We start from the raw sequence: 10698 nt of genomic DNA, 5'->3' as shown, positions 1-10698 counted from the left end.
ATATCTTTTTTTTTCCTTCTCTTTTATTTGGGGGGCAGCGGTACTGAGGATTGAACCTGGGGGTGGGGGGGTACTTAACCACTAAGCCACATCCTCAGCCCTTTTTATTTTTTACTTTGTGATGGGGTCTAACTAAGTTGTTGAGGCTAGCATTGAACTTGTGTTTCTCCTGTCTCAGCCTCCTGAGTCTCCGGGATTACAGTCATAGGCCCTCATATCTGAATCTTTCTTTAGTAGTTTGGGCATATATTTTTTTATTGATACCATTTTGATGATGGTCTGAAATTTTAACTCTTTTAATATGGATCTATTTTATTTGTGCCTTAAATCTGCATGATTATCTTTTTTATTGTTTGTTGTATTTAGGTATACATGATATCAGACTTCATTTTGATTCATTGTACACAAATGTAGTACGACTTTTCATTTCTCAGGTTGGGTAATGATGTTCCTCACCCTGCCACCTCCTCTCCCCTCCCCTCATTTCCCTCTACACAATTCATTGTTTCTCCATTCTTCCCTTACCCCCTCTCCCCACCTCATTATGTATCAGCATCCAGCTATCAGAGAAAACATTTGGTCTTTAGTTTTTTGGGATTGGTTTATTTCACCTAGCATGATATTCTCTAATTCCATCCATTTACCAGCAAATGTTATAGTTTTCTTCTTCTTTATGGCTGAATAATATTCCATTGTGTATATATACCACAGTTTCTGTATCCATTTATCTACTGAAGGGCATCTAGGTTGGTTCCACAATCTAACTATTGTGAATTGAGTTGCTATAAACATTAATGTGACTACGTCACTGTAGTATACTGATTTTAAGTCCTTTGGGTATAAACTGAGGAGTGGGATAGCTGTGTCAAATGGTGGGTCCATTCCAAGTTTTCTGAGGAATCTCCATACTGCTTTCTAGAGTGGCTGCACCAATTTGCAATCCCACCAGCAATATATGAGTGTACCTTTTTACCCACATACTGGTCAACACCTATCGTTACTTGTATTCTTGATAACAGTCATTCAAATTGGAGTGAGATGAACTCTTAGAGTAGTTTTAATTTGCATTTCTCTAATTACTAGAGATGTTGAATATTTTTTTCACATATTTGTTGATCGATTGTATATTTTCTTCTGTGAATTGCTCAGTTCCTTAGCCCATTTGCTGATTGGGTTTTTTTTTTTTTTTTTTTTTTTTGGTGTAAATTTTGTAAGTTCTTTCTTTTTTTTTTTTTTTGATAAATACCAAACTATATTTACTGTTTACAGTAGTAAAGGACAACAGATAATGTACAAATTGGTGAACAAACACAACAGAGCCAACAAACATCCCACCCAAGCCCACACAGCGAAAGAGGAAATGAGAACATTTCTGCAAGATTTCAAGCAAGTGAGATGATGGGTCATTGTCAGGTGACTACAAAAGGCAGAGAATGACCATCAAGCAGCAATGGATCCTTACAGGAAAATAGGCAGAACTATGAACATTTTAACTGGTATAGATTCCCAAATATCTCAAAGAACTGGAGTCACTGTTCTAATGCATAATTTTGATACACATTTGGACAGTGGCAGAGTACAAATCCATAGGAACACTAACTCACCTTTCCATGGTTTCTTTTGCAACCACACTTTGAAATAGCTCTTTTACACAACAACACAACTGCAAATTCAGTGATATTTTATCTTACTTTTTATGTAGAGACCATAATTATTTGTTAGAAGTAAATCTGAGGCCATGATACAGTTACCAAATGAGAAACATGGTAATCATTTTCTTGTTTTGAAATGATAAAAGCTGGTCTTGGTTGCGCCAATCATTGCCCACATACCCACACCCAGGCCCTGAGTGGAGGAGTGGCATCCTGGCCCTCAGACCCAGAGGGGGCACACTCAGGAGCAGAAAGCACTTGATGCATATTACTGAAGAACTCATTTTTTTTTTTTTGCTTTTGATGATGTATTCCGTTGTTTTGCCTTCAACTTTATACCATTTGCTTGATGGAGCTTGTCATGCGCAGTATTGAGCATTCTAATAACCCGTGTCCAGTGGAATTTTGCCCCCGCTCTCCCACGGACGCACACAGTGTGAACATGAACTCTGCACATGATTAGGACAGCGGCTCCAGAGGTGACCGCTACTCCAGGGGTGAAAGCCTGGCCACAGGCTGAGAGCCAACATTTGGCCACAAGTTTGGAGGAAAAAAATGTTTTGGGACGGGCAATGAACAAAAAGGAGAACAAAAACAAACCCAAAGCCTTACAACTCATTTCACCTAAGCAATGAGAACAGTGTGATTGGCCCAATGTGCGCTGCAGACTCAGCCCTGCAGCGTTTGGAGCTGCACCTGAGGGCGTTGAGAGGCTCGTTTCGGTGACTGTCCTCGGCTTCCGTGCGCTCCTCTGTGATCAGCGTGGTCGCTCACCATTCAACAACAGATGCGAGGACGACAGCAGGTGTGGGGTGGTCCTCCGGAGGCCCTGCCTCCCGTCCGCTGCTGGAACACGTCGATGGTGTCCTCAGCCTCCATCTCCAGTTGGGCTGGTGTGTCTGCTTCGTTTATTGGTTGTCCATCAAACCAGAATCGAGTCTGTCTCATTGAAGACCCTGCCTCTGCAGTAGGCATCAGCTTGCTCAGCCGGGGTGCCTCTTGATCTTGACTGCCCCACTGAGCCATCCTGCCCCGCCACCTTCAGGTTGATGTGGCCATTCTCCGCCTTCACACCCTCCTTGGGCTTCTCCAGTGACATGGCTGCGCAGCGACAGCAGCGGTGGCAGCGCGGAGTCGGCGAGTCCCGCTCTGGGCCCAGCGGATCTCCCACCGCAACTGCTCGCTGTAAGTTCTTTATAGATTCTGGAGATCAGTGCTTTACCTGAAGTGCGAGCGGTGAAGCTCTTCCCCCACTCTGTAGGCTCTCTTCATTTATTGATTATGTCCTTTGCTGAGGAAAATCTTTTCAGTTTGAATCTATTCCATTTATTGATTCTTGCTTTTGTTTCTTGTGTTTTGGGAGTCTTTAAGGAAGTTTGATACTAATCCAACATGATAAAGATATGGACCTACTTTTTCTTCTATTTGGTGCAGAGTCTCTGGTCTAATTCCGAGGTCCTTGATCCATTTTGAGTTGATTTTTCTCTAGGGTGAGAGATAGGGGTTTAATTTCATTTTGCTGCATATGAATTTCCAGTTTTGCCACCACCATTTGTTGAACAGGTTATCTTTTCTTCATTGTATGTTTTTGGCACCTTTGTCTCGTATGAGATAACTGTATCTATGTGGGTTTGGTTCTGTATCTTCTCTTCTGTACCATTGGTCTACCTATCTGTTTTGGTGCCAATACCATGCTGTTTTTGTTACTATTGCTCTGTAGTATAGTTCAAGGTCTGGTATTGTGATACCTCCTGCTTCACTTTTCCTGCTAAGGATTGCTTTGGCTATTCTAGGTCTCTTAATCTTCCAAATGAATTTCATGATTGTTTTCTCTATTTCTATGATGGGAGTTTAATTGGAATTGCATTGAATCTGTATAGTACTTTTGGTATTATGGCCATTTTGACAATATTAATTATGCCTATCCAAGAATATGGAAGATCTTTCTATCTTCTAAGGTTTTCTTTAATTTCTTTCTTTAGTGTTCTATAGTTTTCATTGTAGAGGTCTTTCACCTCTTTTGTTAGGTTGATTCCCAAGTATTATATATATATATATATATATATATATATATATATATATTTTTTTTTTTTTTTTTTTTTTTTTTTCTTTTTGTCTTTTTAAAGACAAAACTGGACTCCTGAAACATTTGATCATCTTAAGGGTTTTTTTTCCTATACAAGTTTTAGGTACCTCATTTTAAACTCTTTTGTATATATGCAAAATTCCTGCATGTCTGAGAATATTTTCATCATGATCTCTCATATTTGAATAATGAAAGGACTATAAAAGTCTAGTTTCAAAGATATTTTTCTCATATCGTTTTTTTTCTTAAATACTTGGGATTGAACTCAGGGGCATTATTCCACTGAATGATGTCCCTAGTCCTTTCTTTGTGTCTTTTTTTGAATTTTTACGTTTTTTTTTTTTTTTTTTTTTTTAATTTTGAGATAGGGTTTCCATAAATTGTCCAGGTTGGCCTTGATCTTGTTATACTCCTGGTTCAGACTTGTGAGTATCTGGGATGACAGGCATGTATCATGAAACTTGGCCTTTCCCTCATATAATTTGAAAACAGTACTCATTTGTCTTCTTGCAAAAATGTTCCCAAACTGTTTTGAATGCTTTTAGCATTTTATCTTTATCTTTTATATTCTCAAATTTTAATATAAATTTCAGAAAAGTTTTATTCTTACTGCTTCAGTTTGTTATCAATTTGTACTCAATTTTCTTTGGTGTGTCTGAAAAATTTGTCTTTAATTTTTAAAAATATTTCTTCTTTTCATTTTTTGGGGGGGTGCCATGGATTGAACTTAGGGGCTCTTCACCACTGAGACACATCCTCAACCCTATTTTGTATTTTATTTAGAGATAGGGTCTTACTGAGGTGCTTAGCACCTTGCTTTTGCTGAGGCTGTCTTTGAACTTGAGATCCTCCTGCCTCAGCCTCCCAAGCTGCTGGGATTACAGGTGTGTGCCCCCACACCCAGCTTTCATTTGTATTTTTCTTTCTAGAATTTTTATTATCTAGTACATAGTATTTTCTACTATTTTTTTCCACTTGTATTTACTATATATTTACCCTTTCCTTATTTGTATTTTTTAGTTTTTGAGACAAGGTCTTACTAAGTTGCCACCCTCAAACTTACGACCCTTGCTCAGGCTTCAGTCTCCCAGGTCTCTGGCATCACAGGTATGTGCCACCATGAGGCACCATTTCTTCTTTCTTTGGGTGGCTTTCTCCATATTTTTTCAGTGAACTAATTTATTCCCCAGATGTATTCATTCTGTAATTTACTCCATCTATTAACTCAATGAATTAACAACCTATGCAATGTGCTCAAACTATGCAAAAGCCCATCTATCAGGAAAATTTGGAGGAAGACAGTCAAAATAATGCAGAAGGTCCTCAAAACGCCTTCCATGACATTGAAGAGAATATTTCTATGAGGCACTTTTGTTTGAACCATTAATATTCCAGAAGGACATATTTATAGAGAGTACAGAGGAATCACTTAAGGTATTTGTGAATGCCCAAATTTACAATCTATGTTGCATGCTTGCTGGTTTGCAAAACATTGTTTTCTTGGACTGTAGAAGCCAAGAGGTTTGCACAAACTCTGGTTTTGACTGTGCTGAGTTAGCACCTTCCAGTAGTACCTTTGACTGAGCTATCAGCCTCACCCAAAGATAAAGCCACTTGTCTTTCTGCATCTGGTAGGTTCTTTGTTTTAACTATTATATTCTTTACAACTAAATTATTTTCTTATTTCTTTTTTTTTTTTGCTTTCATATTTCTAATATCATTTCATTGTCTTTAGTATGTTAATTAAGCTATTTTACTTTCTTTATCTTTTCTAATCTCTGCTTCTGGTGGCATACCTCCTTTGTTCTTTTTCTTTGAAATAGTAAACTCATCAGATTCAATTACTCAGACCTACAAGTTTCTGGTTCCATTGAGGATATTGGGAACTGGGTCAAGTGGGAACTGGGTCAAGTGGGAACTGTATCAACTAATGCTTATGTGCCCTCCGATCAGACCTCTATTTGAGTCAATTCCAATGAACTCAAGATCAGTAGGATTGAGTCCTATGGTGAAAATTTACAGATATGACAACAGTACAATTCATCTATCCCAAACCAATGGGAAAAATTCATCTTGAAGGCTTCTCCTCCACCTTCAGGGAGAAGCAGACTTGGAGAGAAGCACTCCTTAGATTGTTCTTCACAAGCTATGGCCCTTCAGAAGGTAAGGGAAGTGTATTTTCCTAGCACATAACTGACACAGCTTTTATAATATTCTTGAATACACCTACCCCAGAAGTCTGATTTGCCCCAGGTGTAGGATCTGGCACTGATGATTCATGGTAAGGTAGGACTAAATGCGAGAGGAATACCACAGGATCTGTTTAACCTTGGAGTGCACCTGTCTGCCTCTGGTCAACAAGAATACAAATATTTTCTCCCAGTATTCTCCTAACTTAATGTTTCAGGGTTTGATTTCTCTGGGGTTGATCTAGGGGAAGAAGCCAGGGGTTTTGCTAGATCAGTATGATAAGAATTGGTGTTAGTAAAATTTCTACATTTTGGGATTTATTGAGGTTTGTTTCCAATTCTTATGAACTATGTCACCTAAAACAATTTAATCTGTCACCTAGGCTTAATGAGTGATCTAACATTTCACTACAGTACAAGTATTATTTGGAAATAGTGTTTATGAACTGAACATGAAGCAGTATGTTATATTTTCCTATCATTGACTTTATGCTGAATTTCCCTTAAAACTCCTTCCACTTTTGCTTTATAAATTTTGATATTTTATTTTATTTTAAATATATGAATTTACATTTTCCTGAGTGTAATATTGTGATCCAAAGTTAATTCTGTTTTGGGTGATGACTTTCTTCTAATTTTATAAATATTTTGTGTGTATTTCAGTAGTTAATTGTTGACTGGTTTTTGTGATATAATCTCTGTTTAATTTTTTTCCCTTGAGGTCATTTGAGACTATTTATACTATGATTTTTGTGCAATGGGTTATGCTTGCATATTTAGCTTACTTAACATTTTTTTGATTTTTAAACTTTTTTTTTAAAAAGCAGGTGTTATAGACTTTCTCATAGAAAAACTTTGTCTTAAATTTTAATTTCTCAATAAATTTTCCTAAAATACATATAAAAAGAATCATGTGAAAAGACTATTAAGTCACCACTCTACCAGTACTAGGAGATAAAGAACATCAATTTGAGTTATAGAAAAGTGGGAAGAATACCTCTTAGACTTACAAAGTTGAGGATAGAACACACAACTTGTTCATGTGGGTGACAGAGGAAGACCACAGGGTTGAGAGGATAGTCTGTGGGGGGTTCTGGAGGTGAAGGCAAAGATAACATCAGTGAGGGTTCATTTCAAAATAAGAACACTTTTCCATGAATGGACATGCTGAAAGCAAGATTGAGTCCTAATGGATCAAACATTGTCTCTCAGTGATTAGAAAGAGAAAGTTTGGAAAGTCTGTGAGGCCAGATGTGGCAGTCTTAGAAAGACGTCAGTGCGTGGAGAAGAAAGCATTTCGAAAGGGAAAAATGTCCCTTGTAGGCTTAGTGATAGAATAAAGGGAATGTTGAAGGACCATAATAAAACAAGATACAATAAAAGAAGCAGGGGTGAGAGACGAAAAAGGAAAGTACTATACACTGGGGAAATGCTGCTTTTCTATAGCAATAGAAGAATTTGTTCTTAAGCAGAAAAATTAAACCTTCTTACCACATTTTTCATAGACTCCTTTGCTATTGCCAGTATACAAAATATTCTTTTAAAAAATTTAGGCTTCAAAAAATATAAAATGTAATGACAACAACACAATTGCTATAAGAAATAAATGAAACAGAGTAAAAACAAACCACTTACCAGAAAGTACACAAAGATGAACATTCACTTACATACCCACAAAATGCCAATCCATAAAGCAAATGATAATGCTAAAACAAGTAACTATAGATTTGAAAACAAATTCAGATGCAGAAAAATGTGAAATAAGCAAAATAAATTTTGGGAAAGATATTGAAGAATAAGAATGAAAGCATTTTTTAAAATAAGAATACATTGAAAGGTTTGTATCTGTCTACTGAGAATTCAGGGAGAAGTGCAAGAGATTAAATGTAAAGATTCAAGAAAATGAAACATAGAAAGAAGCATTTAAGGTGATAAATACGGAAGAAAGATGAAAAGGCTACAACATATATATAATTGAGTCTTCTGAAGAGTAAAAGTAACTGCAATGTAAAAAAGAATTAATGTTCAATATTAGAAAATTCTCAACAACTTTTCAGATACTAAAGAAACTAGGAAGCTCCAGTTTGAAAGATGCTACTTTGTATGAGAAAAATTGACAAAAAGACCAACATTGACACATAAAATTTCAAGCACTGAATTTGACATTAAAAAAAAAAACCCTTTGGGAATTCATGCAAAACATTAATAACAAGGAACAAAAGGGAACATAGTTAGTATAATATGTCTTAATAGCATTCTATAAAATATACAACCTTAAATCAACAATTTAGAGAAAAAAACACAGGGAAAGCAAGTACAATCCAAAGATTTTCTTACAAACTAAGCCTTAAGAAACCTAGATTATTAAAAAATCTATTTTTAATTTGCAATAGCATGGTGAATATTGTATCCCTGAGCTTTTACAGTAAAATGTATTATATACAATTTGTTATCAAAAAGACTATCTTAAATGGGAATGTTTGGGGAAATTATGCAAAAGAATCAGAGGTGGGTGACATACACACATGTATATACACACATGTACACACACATATACACACATGTATATGATTAAACAAAGTTAAAAAGAAGAAAGAAGAGTAATATGCTCCAACAGTTAAGCATTGCAATTTGTTTAATTGAGAGAAGAAAAAAATAAAAACATGAGTATTGACACTTTCTTAGATAATGATTGGGAATAAAAAAAACATTAACTCAATAGTCAAACCAAAAATTTTGAACTCTCAGAAAGGAAAACAAGAGAACTAAAATGTTAAAAACACATCTAAGTCAATCATTAAATGTGTAAAGAGACTTAACACAATTAACCAGAACTCTTTGGAAAATAAAATGATTTACAAAGTTAAAAAACTGAAGAATTAGTACATGAAAATTAAAAAAAGGAGAAATTCCCCTTGATGTGTGACAAGACAGAATTCAGATATTTTAATGAAGATTTTATAATTCTAAAAACTATAACACTGATAACTTTTAACATGAAACCTATATGTGTGTTTATAAAGATAACATTATACACATTTAAAACATGACAAACTGGAAATAAATCGTAAAACTAAGAAAGTAAAGTATATGCCTTACTTACTAAATAACATAAAATCATTTGTTATAAAACCCAAGTAAAAGAAAAAATATGAACCAATTTGAAATTTTTAAGAAAAATATTATCAAAATAATACTGCATACGCTCACTATAAACTTCTTGACATCTTATTACCAATGAAATAAAAGTTTAATGACTTAAGGAACACAAAAAGTTAGAAAGAAATCAAATTAAGTGAAAAACTAAGAGAAAGAAGGAATTAAATAAAATAAAGTTAAATAAGAATTAAACATTGAGTAATCCCAAAGGCTGAGGCAGGAGGATTGTGAACTCAAAGCCAGGCTTAGCAAAAAGTAAAGCGCTAAGCAACTCAGTGAGACCCTGTCTCTAAATAAAATACAAAATAGGGCTGGGGATGTGGCTCAGGGTTGAGTGCCCCCGAGTTCAATCTCCAATACCCACGCCTCCCAAAAATAAAATAATTAAAAATTGGTTGTTTCACAATCTGAGATAGAATAAAATGCCAGGAGGATAATTTCTAGCAATATTTGTGTTCAGAAAATATTAAAAAGACCAATTATCACAGGAGAAAAGTCCTAAGATTGATCTCCCTTGCCCAGTAAAGGAAGTTAGTTTCACAAAACACAGTTTCTGAATAAAGCCAGACAATGTGGTGCAAGCCTATAATCCCAGCAACGGGCAGGTTGAGGCAAAAGGATCACAGCTGAGGCCAGCCTCAGCAATTTAGCAATGCCCTAAGCAACTTAGTGAGACCCTGTCTTAACTTAAAAAAAAAAAACAAAAAGGATTGGGATACAGCTTACTGGTAAAGTGTCTCTAGATTCAATTCCCAGTACCACCTCTCCAGAACCAAAATAAATAAATAAATAAATATACATATTTATATATACATATACTTTATAAAATAAATAAATAAATATACATATTTATATATACATATACTTTATAAAGTATATGTATATATATATACTCATATACCTATATACCTATATATTTCTACAAACTTTCAAACCCTTTATTTCCACAGTATTCAACATATTCCTATCCACAGAAAAAGAAGCAAAATTTCTAAACTCTTTACATGAAACTGCATAGCACTGATACTGTCCTGATTAAGATTGTAGAGTAAATTACAGATTAATCTACATAATAATTATCATGACATTGTTCCAACATGTTCACAAGAAAATAGAGCAAAACATTAAAAATAATATGACTTGACCAACTGAGGCTTATTCTAAAAATAAAAAAAATTGATTTAATAATAGAATCTCAACCAAATGAATCTCAATCAAATGAAAAGGTAAAATACTACAAAATCATGTCTATAGACTCTTCAAGAACGTTTGACATCTCATATATCATACAAAAAACTTAATAAATCACATCAGTCAATGGATATTAGTTACCTTTGTATTATACATGTTTATATAATTATACCTAAAACCCAGAATCTTCCTTAAGAAAGAAAAGATAAAAGGTTAGAAAGAAGTGATACTCTTCATATCCTCATCTCTGTTTAACATTGTATAACACACTCAAGCAAAATAAAACAATGAAAGAGATAAGAATTAACTCAATAGAATCCATGAAAAAAGATACCTTATGAAAAGATTTTGCAGTATGTAAGATTAAAATAAAAATTTCATCTTTCCATTTATAGCAGTGGTTCTCAATAGGATGCAATTT

At 34.9% G+C, this 10698-nt stretch overlaps 1 pseudogene; it reads right to left on the bottom strand.

The window, feature by feature from the left end:
- Positions 1-2429: 2429 nt before the first annotated feature.
- Positions 2430-2751, bottom strand: LOC124986282 (small ubiquitin-related modifier 3-like; annotated as a pseudogene).
- Between the last annotated feature and the right edge of the window lie 7947 nt (positions 2752-10698).

The sequence above is a fragment of the Sciurus carolinensis genome, chromosome 6 (genome assembly GCF_902686445.1).
Source record: "Sciurus carolinensis chromosome 6, mSciCar1.2, whole genome shotgun sequence".
In the NCBI taxonomy this organism is placed as follows: Eukaryota; Metazoa; Chordata; class Mammalia; order Rodentia; family Sciuridae; genus Sciurus; species Sciurus carolinensis.
This window is presented reverse-complemented; position numbering and strand designations above follow the sequence as displayed.